Below are 14,283 nucleotides of genomic sequence, written 5' to 3'. Positions count from 1 at the left end.
GATGGAATCACACATTCCCCTGCCATAGCAGGCAGCTGCTCACAAGCTCTGTTTTGCCCTGTGTTGTCCAACATCCAAATGTTGGTGGGGAAAATATTGAACATTTTCGTATGTTTTCCTTTGTCCTAAGATTTTGCTGGACAAGCTAAGTTCTTCCCAACTGTTCTGATGGAACAGCATCTTCTGGTGTGCAGTTTCATAACATGAATTAAACCCCAATTGCCTACTCTTAAAATTTCAAAATTTCTGCATGAAACCCTCCCTACCACAGAAGACATTTTCTCTTCTATTTAAGGACCACAGAACATTGATGTAGATTTCATGTTAAAATGTCTCTTTCCTCCTCATAACCCTTCACATTCTCTGAGATTCGTCTCTCCATCCAGACAAACGAGGTGGATTTACTCATCACAGATTTGAGCATATGGTTAATAACAACTCATTCATCTCCAACGAGCAGACTGAATGCAAGCAGCAATTACCCTAAAATCATTTTCTATCAATAGTCTCAGTTTCTGTGTTTTATCGTGTCGTGTACAGAAGTGATTTGGTTTCCCCATTGAAGACTGAGGTGAATCAGCTGAGGGAGGGGAAGCACATGTCTAATTTTAGCTCTCTAGTGTGTTTTGAAATGAGACACAAATACTTTTATTTTGATTCCTCGTTGTTGTGATTTGCTGTAATCTATTCATTGTGCAGGGGGTCTTCCACAATGTGAGTATATGGTGATACCTGACATAGACAGAATACTTCTTGAAAATCAGTCCATTACAATTTTTACACTATCACACACTTTTAACCTCCTCTTTTCAAAGAATTTATAAATTATGCCATCAAGAAACTAATAATTTCTTCTTAATGACCACTTTCTGTAAGAAGATGATGTTTTCTATGTTGCTGGATGTCAAAATAAATATAGAAAATAATTTAGCTTTCCTTGCATCCTTTCTGTTTGAACTGTAAGCAAATGAGGCCACTGAATCTGTGAGAGTGCCAGAATATTTTTGCTATTCAAGCAAAAGGAAAAAATAACAATAATTATTTTAAGTGTCCATTGAGCCACAAAACATCAAAATGAGAGTGAAATCTCAAACAGAGAAGTAGTTTTAGGGAAACATAATGATGCTGCTGCTAGAAAATTAACTGCCACATATATGCAGATTTTTCTATTTCTGTTGTCTTTCTCTTATTCTTCCCTACGTTATTATCCAACTTCAAGTGAATATCAAGGAAGCAGACAGCCCCATCATGAAGTCTAATATTGTATTAGATGAAAGGTACCCACAAAGATGCAACATCCAGGAGAAAAAAACACTATGAAAAATAAAATCCCATAACACATACATTTTCTTCCCACTTGAAATAAAATGAAAGTGTTGCATTAGTAAATAATCCAGTGGCTTATAAAGATGTGCCTGTTATAATTAAGAGGTAGGAAAAAAACCCTGTGTAAACCAGCTTGAGATCAATAAAGTATTACTTTACAGCTGGATGAAATTAAATCTCAGGATCATAGTTTTTATATTATAGAGCTTCTAATAAAAGTTACTGTTTTTAAAAAAATTATATTGCCTATTATATTTCTAAGAAGGGAAGACAACTTTTAGAGCATCTCATTTCAACTTGCAATCTGCATATTCTGTGCTTTTCCATTTTACTCCTGATTTTTGATAGTGTCTTTGAAAAGATAATTAAAATGTATGAATTAGCTGAGGGTGAGCATTATGACCAGTGAGCTCACCAAGAGGAAGATCTTTAAACCCACAAGATGGATGAGAAGGGGTACGTACACATGATAGCAATATTATTCTTTCCATTAGGCCATTTACTGCTCTTGATCTCTGACAGAGCTCCCACTGATGTCAAATGAAGTTGTATGCATTGATCCAGAGGGAAGAAAAGGCTCTTGTAGGAGGAAGATTTCTTTTCCTCACTCCCTGTGTGACAGAGAATTGATCCAAGCATAAATGCTCGAGCTGAGGAGTTTGGCATGGCAAAATCAAGGCCTGGTTGCAAGGGGGCATTTGGGCACCTCCTGGGTAAGAGATGTGATAGCCACACTTGAGTGGCCACTACCAGCTATCTCTGATGGCCCCAGTTAGCCTTACCCACACAGCATGTTTAGGAATGGATACAGTGCCTACAGCCTTGCTGATGAGCCCAGGAAACAGCCTTGGGATTGTCCGCAGGTAGAGAGAGGTGAGGTGAAAGGGTTCAGGCAGAAGGATGGAAACTCCGTGTGTGCCATCAGTTTTCAGCAGCCCCTTCGTCCCACCAGTACAAATGGCACCCGCTGATGCACAGGCCTTGATCCTGCACCTGGTGGGGCTAAAAGAGCTCTCCAAAGGACTCCAGCCCTTTTGGTGGTAACACTGTCAGTGGTGAGAGCCTACAGCCAAGGACAGCTCACTCCCCAGGGTGAGGGCATTCAAGTCACAGCTCCTCAGGAAAAGAAGTCTCCGTAATTCCCCCCTGCAAACTGGGCCACTAATGGAAAGGGAGATGTGAGTGAGATATGGGGGGCCAGAAGGGAAGAGAACTAAAATCTATAGGCACTCAGGATGTCCCTATTCTCAGGAGTGTCTCTGTATTTAACCTCCACTGTTCTTTACTTGTCTCAGCAAGACAAAATGTGGACACCACAACAGTGGCTGACTGTAGCCGCTGAGGTTGGGACAGGAGTACTCAGGGTCTACATGTGGCCCTCCGGAGGCTTCAAGGATGGGAGCTCTCTGAGGAGGTGCTGTAGCAGCTGTTGTCTGGAAGGAAAAGCTCCCCAACATCAGGCTTTTGGATGCAGCAGTAAGGAACACAGACCATATGATGCAAAAAACCATCAGATATCCTGAGCCCTTTAAAGACCTGCCCTGAAAGCTTGCTTGAACACTAAGCCTGGCATTATGTAGAACTGGACGTGGCCAAACCAGTGAGGGGAAGCAGAGTGCAGCAGCACAGCCACACCCCCTCACAATACTGCTTGGGCTCCAGAGATTTTCAGGCACAGCAAACTGTTAAACCCCTTTGCCCTTTGAGTCATCTCTGATTTATACTCATCCCCCACATGTAAAACATTTGTTTATTTCTGTAATATATTAAAATACAGTAACATTCCATACTTAGGGGGGAGCTTAGAGGGAGGGTAATGACTTACATATGTACTGTGCTGCGCTGGATTTTTTCCAGTATCATAAATAAGAGGGAAAGCAAAATTTTACAGCTCAGCCATTAATAAGAACAGTCCACTATCACATATGGAAAAACACTTTAGTCAGTAAAAGCTGACACAACACTGATGGCATTTAGCTGTCCAGTATGAGTCATCTTCATAGAATAAATTCCAAGAGAAAATATTATATCATTAGTTTACTTGTAACCTCATTGCAGGCAGCTGCAAAAAAATGTTTGCTTTGGTTTGCTCTAAAACAGGATAGCACCATTCCAGAAATAAATTAATTAAACTGTAGATATGGGACAAACACACTATCTCAAGGGTTAAGCCTTGCAGGCACTCCTTTGCATTACCTACAGGTAACTCTTTTTGCGCTTTTTTCTTCCTCTCCATGCTAGGTGGTTTGAAGAAAGGAAAACTGAACACACGGTGCATGGGAGTCAGTGCTCTTTTAAGAAACGGGCACATACTTCTTCACAGCATAAAAATCCCCAGCATCCTTGGGAAGACACTCAAACACTAGAATGGAATAGTCTGAAAGGCAGAAATTAAGGTTCAACAATTGTCTAGCTCCCAGGTTCGTGTTGGAAATCATAGAACAGTTACACTAATGTCTCTATTCACCACTCCTGGAGGGTAAAGCACCATCTTTTTTTTTTTTTTTTCATGTTTCTGCTGCTAACAGAAGTGCTCTTCAATCTCTCACACAAAATTCCTCTCCAGGCTTGTTTACAGGCCATACCTGTTATCATCCTTTGCAGTCTTGCGAAGCACCAAAGCTGCACTTGCTGCCCGTGGGCACCTGTGGCAGCACAGCTGGGAGCCCATTTGAAGTAAGTTTCCTGCATGGAGATGTGTGGCTCAAGTCTGAATCATCCCTGATTTTTCCTGGCTGACTTGGGTGACTAAGCTCTAAGCATGCCTGGTGTTAGGTGGGGAGGGTCTGGCTGCCAGCACCTATGTGGGATGTAAGAACCTAAACACAAGTATGGATACCAGCCCTTTGGCCTTCCCTAGAAAGATAGTTGGGCTTAGTGCCTGCTTATGTGCGCAATGCTGTCATTAAAATAAGAGCTCAGTCATCGACACTTTCTGTAGCTCATCATTAACACTGCTTGCATGCATTTATCCATGCCTTGGGAGAATCAAAGGACAAGTTTTGCATAAACATATTAGCAGAACCATCATTAGTAAACTGCTGATTTTGTTAGCACTCAGTGCTTGCCTTTAAACATCCTCCAGATTGTGCCACTCTGAGACAGCACTCTCCTTTGAGTGCAGTAGCTTGCACCACCGTAAGAGTATGCAAAGTCTGAGTCTGAGGTAAGACACCTGGGGCTCAGTCTTTTCTCACTAATTAGTTCTTATAAATAAAGGTATTTCCTCTTCTTAAACTAATCAAGACAGGGGGAAAAATAATGTTTAAGAAGCTGCATGCTGTTAAATGCTTGTACTGGTAAGTAACAAGTGGCTTTTAAAAGCTGATAGACCTGAAATCTTGTCTGAGCTTCCAGAAGGAGCTGATCACACCCACAAGGAGAATGATCTTCAACCTGCAGCAAAGAGCAGAGCAGACAGTATGCTCGTCACCCCTGTTACATGTGTTTTGGTGATACCTCGGGACTCTGGGCCCAAATCTTTCGTTCCATTGAGCTTGAAGAATGAGTGAATTCAGCTGTCCATGATCCAGGGTAACAAGGGAGTTGGGTTCGCCAAATAAAACAAATTGCAGAAAATAGGGGTAGAGTGAGAGAGTCTGCTGGGAGGTTTGAGCTTTATGTAGCACAAAAGCAATTCTCAGATATGAGGTGACCTTGAAAGTCATTCACCTTGTGTTCACATCAGCTAATTAGCCTAACTGGCTCCTGCATGGGAAAGGGCTCGTGCTTCTGTGTGTCTAACCTGCACCTTGGATAAAAAAACCGGGAAATATTAACTCTGTTCCCAAGACCTAGATGTGTGGGGAGTAGCAATAGGTGGGGGAAGAAAAAAGGAAGGGATGTAACAATAAAAACACAGCTATTTCTCCATCTCAGCTTTTATGCTGACTGCAGCAGATCAGGACAAGGGCTGTTCTGCCGTGGGCTCTCAAATGGTTTTTGCTGCAAATAGTCACTATCCATGCAGCAGAAGCACTGCAAAAAAGGCAAGCCAAGCATCACTAAGTGGCTGTGGTAATCATGGGAGCGGAGCTGTCTCTGAAGTGCTATGTAGGTGACAAAAACAGGAACAGAAAGGTTAGGAACATGGACAAAGGTAAATAGGCCAGTCCCTTGGTCCAAGCCATCTAATACCATACAAACTTGTTTGAACCCAAGCCAAGGGACCCCTGTCTAGCGAACCTGATTTATTAGCAGGGACCATCATAATCTCAGCCACTACCCAAAAAAAGAGAAAAAAAAATCCCAAATAGCTGCTTTTGGTAAATAAAAGGGTTACAGTGCCCTCCTACCCCTACCACACTAGCACTGGGAATTTCATCATCACAAAGACTAGAATAGTTTGGGAATCTGAAGCCTCCTGTTCCTTTTAAGTTCACAGTTTTGCTCTGCAATAGTCTTACTAAGAAGCATGTAGCAATACATTTGCTTGGATACATAATTGCATTCTGACAAGGTTTCCATATTAGGACATATTATTGATTAAATTAACAAAATTATTTTTCTCTACAGTCATGTCTACATGTTATGCCAGACCTCAGATTTATTTTGGATACTGCCGGCAGCAAACTTTGTTAATGAAATAGAAAAGGGAATTATATAAATTCTTACATTATACTAAGGAAAAGATTCCTGAGATTTGCATCCGAATCATACTGGATTTTTGAGAGATTTCAGCATTTAACATCTCTTTGTTCCTTATCAACATATAGTAGAAAGGAACAAATTAGCTTCCCAGAAATTGCCTGATGGTTCTAATACCACTGACGCCAGAGGAAATGTCAAGCAAATCAGTCACCATATTCCAGAGGAATTACTGCCTGTGAAGCAGGCTATTAGACACTGAGCCTTCCCGCACTCCACTTTGCAAGAATATAGGGGCTGGCGATTGACAGGAATGCATCCGTTTTTCACCCAGAGATTTTCCTCACAAACATTTCATAGCTAATTCATGGGGCAATTCCTTCCCCTCCCTAACTCACTCAATTTGTTAGGTGCCTGAATGCTCTTCTTCTTTGATTAAGAGTGCAAACTTTGAGCTACAGAAACAATATTCCCTTTGTCTTTGTGCAGCACCACACACAGGAATAGGCCTCGATAGGTAATTAGAATAATGACCGTAATGGCTTTAGCAAACAGAATGAACTCTTGACTGCAATTGCAGAGGATCTCTCGCCTTAGCTATTAAGAGGGTGCTATGGAATCGAGGTCATTGTCTCTGCAGGTGATCAGCAATTTAACAACAGTGCACTGCACATGGTTTTCATCTCAGAGATAGCCAAGCATGCAGTATATTCTTTATGAATCTAATTGGAACAACTACAAATCTCTCTTTCAGATCATTCAGATAAACAGTGATGTCTTGGTGTATCAGGAATATTGTCTTTCCTCTGGCCAAGTAATAAGTGAGGCAATACCAAGGCTTGGTTCAGGGCCTTTGATCTGTAATTCATTAAATAAAATTTTTTCCTTCTCACTAGTGAGAAGCATTGTTACAGAGCCAAATAGATTGTTCCTGTGATGTTTGTGATGACATTTGCTGTTTCTCATGGGATCAGCAGTTTGAATCATTTTCATGTCTAGATAGCAGTGGAGAAGAGGAATGACTTTCTTTCAAACAGGAATAGCTACATTCAAAAGGAAAAACAGGTATGTTTTCAATTCCTGACCATGGTGGCTTCATCTGTAAAGTTAATGCTTGATAGGGCATGCCCTAATTATTGTGATTTGGATATAAGGTGAATGGAAAGTTGGCTGTATTGCCAGAGTGGTGGGCAGTGGTTCAGAGTCCAGCTGGAGGAGTTTGTCAGGTTTTGATTCAGGAGCACAACCTAACAGGACAGCTTGCCTCATCAGTGGGGTCACCAGTGGTACTGAGTCATGCACAAGGATGTTAAGGAGGCTGGAGAAGTGGTCCAACAGGAACATTATGAAGTCAAGCAGGGGAAATGCAATGCCCTGCCCCTAGGGGAATAACCTGGTGCACCAGTGGAGGCTGGGAGCAGTCAGGTGGAAAGCAGCTCTGCAAAGAAGGATCTGGCTGTCCTGGTGGACAACAAGGTGACCTTGAGCCAGCTGCACCTTATGGCTGCAGAGGAGATGAGCCTCAGCCTCGGCAGCAGGAGCACAGCCAGCCCTCTTTTTCTCCTTGTGCTCCGTGTTGGATTAGTAGTCCTGCTGTCCACGGCTGGTCTGCATACCCAAGCATGTTGCATGTTTACACAATCCAGCAGATGCTACTCTGTGCGTGGCAATTTCCTTTTGGTTTCAGGTGCAGTCTCTGCTTGGCTTGCGATACTCCTCAACTCATCCCAGGGGGTAACGAGGAGAGAGAGCTGTGCAGCAGGCTGCACTCGCTCAGCCTGCAGATTCCTTTTGCTCGAGCTAAGTTTGGGCACAGAGCTCTTAAATAAGCTCTTGAACTTTCCATTCCCTTTTTGGGCTAGATCATCCCAGAGACTGAGACAAATAACTACCTGGCTCCTCTCATCAGCAGGGGATATTCAGCATCTTGCAGACTCAGTCCTTCAGACACACCATCACAGAATCACAGCGTGGGCTGGGTTGGAAGGGACCACAGGGTCCAAGCTCCCTGCTCAAGGAGGGTCATCCTAGAGCACGTGGCACAGGACTGTGTCCAGACAGTCCTTGAATATCTTCAGTGAAGGAGACTTCACAACCTCCCCGGGCAATCTGTTCCACAGATTACACATCTCTGGTGTGGAGAGCAGACCTGGTTTTGGCTGACATGGGAATTTGTGCCTATTGCTCATGTGTGAGACAGGAAAAAACTCTCTATTCATATCTACTGCCAATGGGATGTCACAAAGAATATCAGACTAATGAGGCACTTTATAACAAAACACAGTTGAGACTTTTGTTATGACCAAATCAGTCTCAATGTTAACAATTCCCTGTGGCTTGTATATGCTCGTGATTATCGTGGGCATGAGTGCGGTCACTGACTCCAAACACTGACGTCTGTTTGCATCCCCCAGCTTGGAGGCATTCAGTCATAACCCCCAGATCTGCTGAGAGTCTGCAAATGGGAGTGAGCGAGTTCTCACGTGCAAAAGCAGGGAAGTGGAAAGCATTTGAACCCGCTTGGGTATGCTTGCATAAACCTTTTATGGCATACTGGCTAACAGTTTGCAATTAAGCGAAAGGAGAAGAATCTAGCCTGGCCCCATGATTCAATAGCAATGGCATTTTATGAAGTAAAGGGGGTCTTCAAAACTGACCTCAAGAGGTGGGTGAGAAAGTCATTCACTTCTGTACACACACCAGAGCACACTTGGTAAGATCCAGTCTGGCCAATTTAAGCACTTGGTTTGTACCTAGTTGCAAGATGCATGGTTTCATCTGCTCAAATGTGTATTGTGGCTGCCTATGTCTGACATTGCCTGGACTCATAGAGGAGAGCAATGAGCTTATTTCAAGGTATGGCTGCCCTTTACTAAGAGAGTTATGTTAAACAGGTCATGAGAATGGCTTTCTAGAAGTGCCTATCCTTGCCCATTGACTAAGAAGTGTGATTAGGTCTGACTGGATGACCCACCCAGAAACAGATTTTATTAGAAGATGAGGAGAGACAAATCATACCACAGTTCCTTGAGCATCCTGTAGGGTCAGTCCTTAAAGGGTTCCAGCAGGAAAGCCCATGTCCCAGCACAGTGCCCAACACTCAGGTGAGATGTCTCTCTGGCTTGTGCTTGCTGTGGGTCTTCTTCTGTTGACTTCGGAGGGTGCCTGCAATATCAGCACCAGCTAAGGGTCTGAAGGAGGTAGACTGCTTCCCAGTCACAGCCAGTCAAAAATCAAGCTAAAAGGAGAGCTTTATCAGCCATTCAGAATCATAATTGTATAAAGGATATGATCCAGCAAGAAAAGTTAAGAACCAGCACAAGTCAGAATTATCACTGAAGTTATTGGAAAAATCCTCTGTCCACTGATAACCCAGTCCTTTAGAACTTTTGCCACATATGCCACCCCTTATTCAAGGGGTTAAGTGGTTTCTTTGACTGTGCACACAGGACAGGGTTAGCTGGATTGCATCTCTTCTCGTAGAAAGACTGTGCTCAGCAGTTTGTTATGGCATCCTCTTGAGTGCAAGTCATACAATAAAAGTTGCAAAAGTAGTTTCTATTATAAAGCCTTGCTTTTACGGCATGCCAAAAATGTTGCCTTTTCAGATTGGGTGTTCCAAGGTTGATTGCAATTCAAAGGTCACTGCTGAAAAGTCAGAGCAAAAAGATTTGCTTAGTTGTGAGCTGTGATTGTCCCTGTATGTGCAAGAACTCACTCATTTTCAACATCCTCTACTGTCCTTTGAAGCACGTACCACAGACCAGTGTAATAGAGCCCTGATGTGGCCCATGAACCACCAGGATGAGCTGATGGATCAATCATGTTCTCAAAACTCTGTCACATTTATAAGCATTGTTGTGAACCTGGGACCAAACTTGAAATGGCAGGGAAATTAAAGTCTAGACATTTTTCAAATCTCTCGTGATAAGGCTGCATATGAGACATCAGCTTGTCTGACAGTATGAACTTTAAGGCGACATCGCATACAAAGTGTCTTTCAACATTGCATCCTTCCCATGGAATCAGCAGTCATTCTAAAAAGACTTAAAAATGGCTTAAATGCTTTAAGCACCTAGAAGACTTAATAAGGTTTTAAGTTGGCTCTAATGCTTACATTGTGCTACCTTAAAGATTTAAGGCAGCTTAAATACTTATGTGCCTTAAGAAGTTAGAGTAACAATCACTTTGTCTTAACAAAGCCCAAATAATCAGGATTTATTTGGTGAAAGACTTCAGGGAGGTCTTCAAATCACCTCTTTTCTGAGGCTACTAGAGACGTCTTCAGAAAGGGTGACCTGGCATCACCTGCTTAGAGTTTTGCCTGTCTACCTAAATATCCACCACTTTTGCCTGGTGCCAGCACCTCGCTACTTAAGGTTTATCCCATCCTAGCATGTACAATGAAAAGGAAGAAAAAGAGCCTGAGAAGAGCTCTTACCTCCCTCTTGTTCCTGTGGGAAACTGAGGCACTGTTAGGCAGGATTTGTCCAGGATGGCATAGGAAGCCTGATGCAATGAAGAAACTTGAACCTGGCTCTCCCACCCACCAGGTCCCTGGGTGCTGGTCTCCCTCCAACCATAACAGCTGTACTGTCTTCCCAACACTGGTATATTTTCTTTTAAAGCACTGCCCTTATCTCAGCTCCATAGGCAAGAATGAAACTGCACTGATGGGAGTTATTGTTCTAGCTTAGGGCAGCCCCCTTCTCTGGTATCCACCTATTTCTTTGTGGCCACAACCCATTTCCACTTAAACCCCAGTCTCCCCCACCCTGTTTTCTGCTGTATCCTACAGAAGCCATGAAGGCATCTTCTGCCATCTGGGCAGAGCATCTTCTGAGAATTTTTCTTCCTTCTGAGAAGCTAGCTCGCGTCAGGAACTTTTCCTGCTGCTGGAGTTTGGAGTTTGTGCAGTCTGGACATGGACCTGGGCAACCAGCCCTGTTTCAGCTGGAGGCTTGAACTAGATGATCCCCAGAGATCCTGCCCAACCACAACCATCCTGTTATGCTGTGATGTGTCCCACATGCCTCAACATCTGGTCCTCTGAGTATTCTGAAGTAATTATAGACGATGCTCATTTCTAGGGCCTAGTTTTACTAGTTGACAGTGAAATTCCACAATATCTTTTGGATAATGATTGCAGTCAGGCTGGAGAGAAGAACAAACATCACGGGACGGGAATGTGGTGGGTTCAAGAGGCACAACTCTGGGAGTAATCACTGGCAGTCATCCCTGTTTGCATGCACTTATTTGGAGTTACAAAGTCACTTCTTCCCCTTCTCTGACACATTCTCTGGCTTGCTCTTCTCAGAATTATCTTTTATATAGAACAATAAATGCAGCACACAGAAAAAGACCAGCTAAAGACACAGATTAAGTGGATGGATATCTGCAGGGGAGGGCTGCCTTGAAGCTGGGTGGAGGAAAGGGACTAGCTCAAGGTCTGGGACCCTGCTCTTCATTTCGGCTGTGTCAGAGCCCTGGAAACCAAAGCCACTGCTACTGATGCTACTGGAGGAGGGGGTGGGATGTAATGATGAGCAGGGGTCCATCCTCCTACAGCAGCAGGATCTTCTCTGCTCAGCCCTCGTGCCCTACAGGCAGATGTAGCAATCTCAGCTCTCCATCTAGACTTGTTATTGATTTTTAACCCTTGTCACTGTATTCAGCCTTGGCCTGGCCTCTGTCCCTGATCCTTGGAGTAACAACATTCAGCTTTGCATGTAGTGCTGCATAGCTTAACTCGGTACTGCCCCAGACTGAAATTACAGGGCCAAATTCAGCTCTGAGTGCTTTGCTCCTCGCGTCGTTCCTCTGCAGCATTTCTGCCCGAGGCCAGCAGAGCTGTACTGCTCCAGCCAGGGGCATATTCAGTGCACTGAAGTCCATTCATTAGAAGTTTGTTCTTCATCCTTGCCTGTTCAAAGGCAGGGGGACGGGGAAACGCTTGGGTCTGCACAACCAATTTGCTGTTGCCTGGCTGGCTGCTGAAACAGCACAGTGCAGAAAGCTTCCCATGGGATTAGCCATGCATTCAGCGTGCTGGGAGTTCTCACAGTTTTAGGATGGGTAAAGCATCCTTACAGACAGCAGGACATTTATAAAGCCCAGCCAGAGTGCCCCAGCAAGGACATGACTTGCTCTCCATGGACAGCACAAGCAAGGATTTGTCATCGTTGTTTGGGCCAGATTTCATTTGTGCTGAATTTGTTTTGCAAAGGTTGCTTTGAATATGCTACCAATAAATGGCCCTTTTCTGGCTTTTCTCCAGTGCCTGGGACACATCCCGTTCCCCAAGCAGGCCACGAATGGAGAGTTACGTGGAAAGCATTGGCACCATGAATAGCCACAGCACAAATTCCTCGTGTCAGGTCTTCTGTAACTTATGTCCCCTTCATGCCAAATGGCACTGGGAGCTGCTTTTCTTCTGAGGGGAGGCTTCGAACATAAGACAACCACTTGGGTATGTAAATAGGCTGTTTACAAACTTTCCAGATTTAATTTTAGTTAATATTTATTATTAACCAGTAACTATAATAAGGTGTCTTTGTTTTTACTGTTAGTATTTCACTTTAAAGTTACCTACCACTCTGATAGGACTTTTTCTGTCTTTTTAATTTAAATAAGCAGCTTTGGAGGAGCAAGAAAGTGGTGAGTGCAGATGTTTATCATAATGGCCTTATTTTCTGTGTTTTAACATACAGGATAGACATCCACTGTGTGGGCTGGGGGAACAGGTGACACACATTCAAGTAAATATATACATACTGAAGAGGAATGTGGAAACACTTCTAGGGTTTATTTAACACAGTACAGAGCTATGAGGGTACTACCCATCCAGAAAAACTAGTGAAACTAGCTCCAATCTTTTAGAAAAGAGCAGATGAATGGGGCTTTGAGTGTTTAAAAAATAATGGCAAGAAGTGAGAGCTCTAAATAACTTATTGCCTTCAAATGTTGCTGCTAAGCTGCATGGATTGGGAACCAGTTTCATTTTGAATAGTGCCTTTCATTCAAATCACATCTCTGTATGCTTCAAGGTTCTAATTAGAGTGTTATAACCAAAAGAAAAAGAGAAATCAGAGATATGAGCAACTGTGGGTTTAGATAAGCTTTGAGTAAGTTGGGAGAGGCAGTGAAGCAGAGAGCTAATGTCATCTCCCAGTAGGGGTCAAGAATTTAAGCTCAGGGTATGCAGGATGGGTGGGCCCAAAAGGAATGCCAAATGATTTAAAACAGCAGAACGAGCTAATGTACAGGATGAGCTGCCATGGGGAAGAACACAAGCAGCTGGTAGAACAAGATTTTTTTTGCCATCTTTTGTTCGAATTAGTTGCAAAAAGCAGGGAAAATACTCAGGGGTGAATGCAGAGGGGACAGATTTGTGCAGAATTCTTAACGCAGTTGTTAAAAGATCTGTCTTCAGAGCATGCTGCTGTGTGATTAGTTCTTGAATTAATTAGAAAAATAACAAGTGGCCCATCCTCTCTGTGGTCAGTGCTCTGAACCTCATTAGCGCCAGTGCACAGCCCATTAGCAGAGGACGTGCAACATCAAACCTCCAAGGGCTTGCTGGGGAGCAGGATGAGACCTGGGAGCCTTTAGCAAGCACAAGAGTCACAGGCATCCCAGGGGATAAATACTTAGGCCTGCAAGGGTCAGTCAGCATGGCATACAGAAAGGAATTCATGGACTATCTAGGCCAATGGATAATTCCAGCAAATATCAACGAACTTGCTTTTTTAATCACGCTGAAGAGCATTGGCATTGCTTTGAACTGCCTGGTGCTCATAGTCTCGGGATGTGCTGTTTCCCAAAGGCCAACAAGAGGGAACTTGTAAACTGCTGATAGCCAGGCAAAAAAAAAAAAAGCATGCAGTAATGTTTGGCTTTGCAGCTTATTTTCTTATGAAGGTGGTTTGGGGTTATATTTTCCCCTTGAATTTTCACACATAACTACATTAGTGTAATGAGTCATGTCTGTGTATTTACAAAGAAACAGATCCCAAAGGAGTTTACAGATTTGTCATCCCAGTGCTGAATCTCTGAGAATGATCCTTCCAGATCATAATGAGATACTGTATCCGCTCATGGAGACAAAGCTTGTTCAGCTTTTCCAAAGGGGTGAATAAGAGTCATGTGTATGTAACCCTTCTGCAGGACTTGATGGGCAGTAGCCAGGGCTGCATTCAAGTGTAAGGGCGTCACTCGAAACACTCCAGCTTGAGCTCAGAACCAGCAACCTGGGAAATACCAGGTTATGCTGGCTGAGGGGCAGCCACTCTTCAAACATTCCCAAATGGGAGTCAGGTCAGTAACAAACAATGCAGTTATTAAAGGCCCAAAAAGGAAATTTGAATGATT

The sequence above is a fragment of the Anomalospiza imberbis genome, chromosome 2, assembly GCF_031753505.1.
Source record: "Anomalospiza imberbis isolate Cuckoo-Finch-1a 21T00152 chromosome 2, ASM3175350v1, whole genome shotgun sequence".
Lineage (NCBI taxonomy): Eukaryota > Metazoa > Chordata > Aves > Passeriformes > Viduidae > Anomalospiza > Anomalospiza imberbis.
This window is presented reverse-complemented; position numbering follows the sequence as displayed.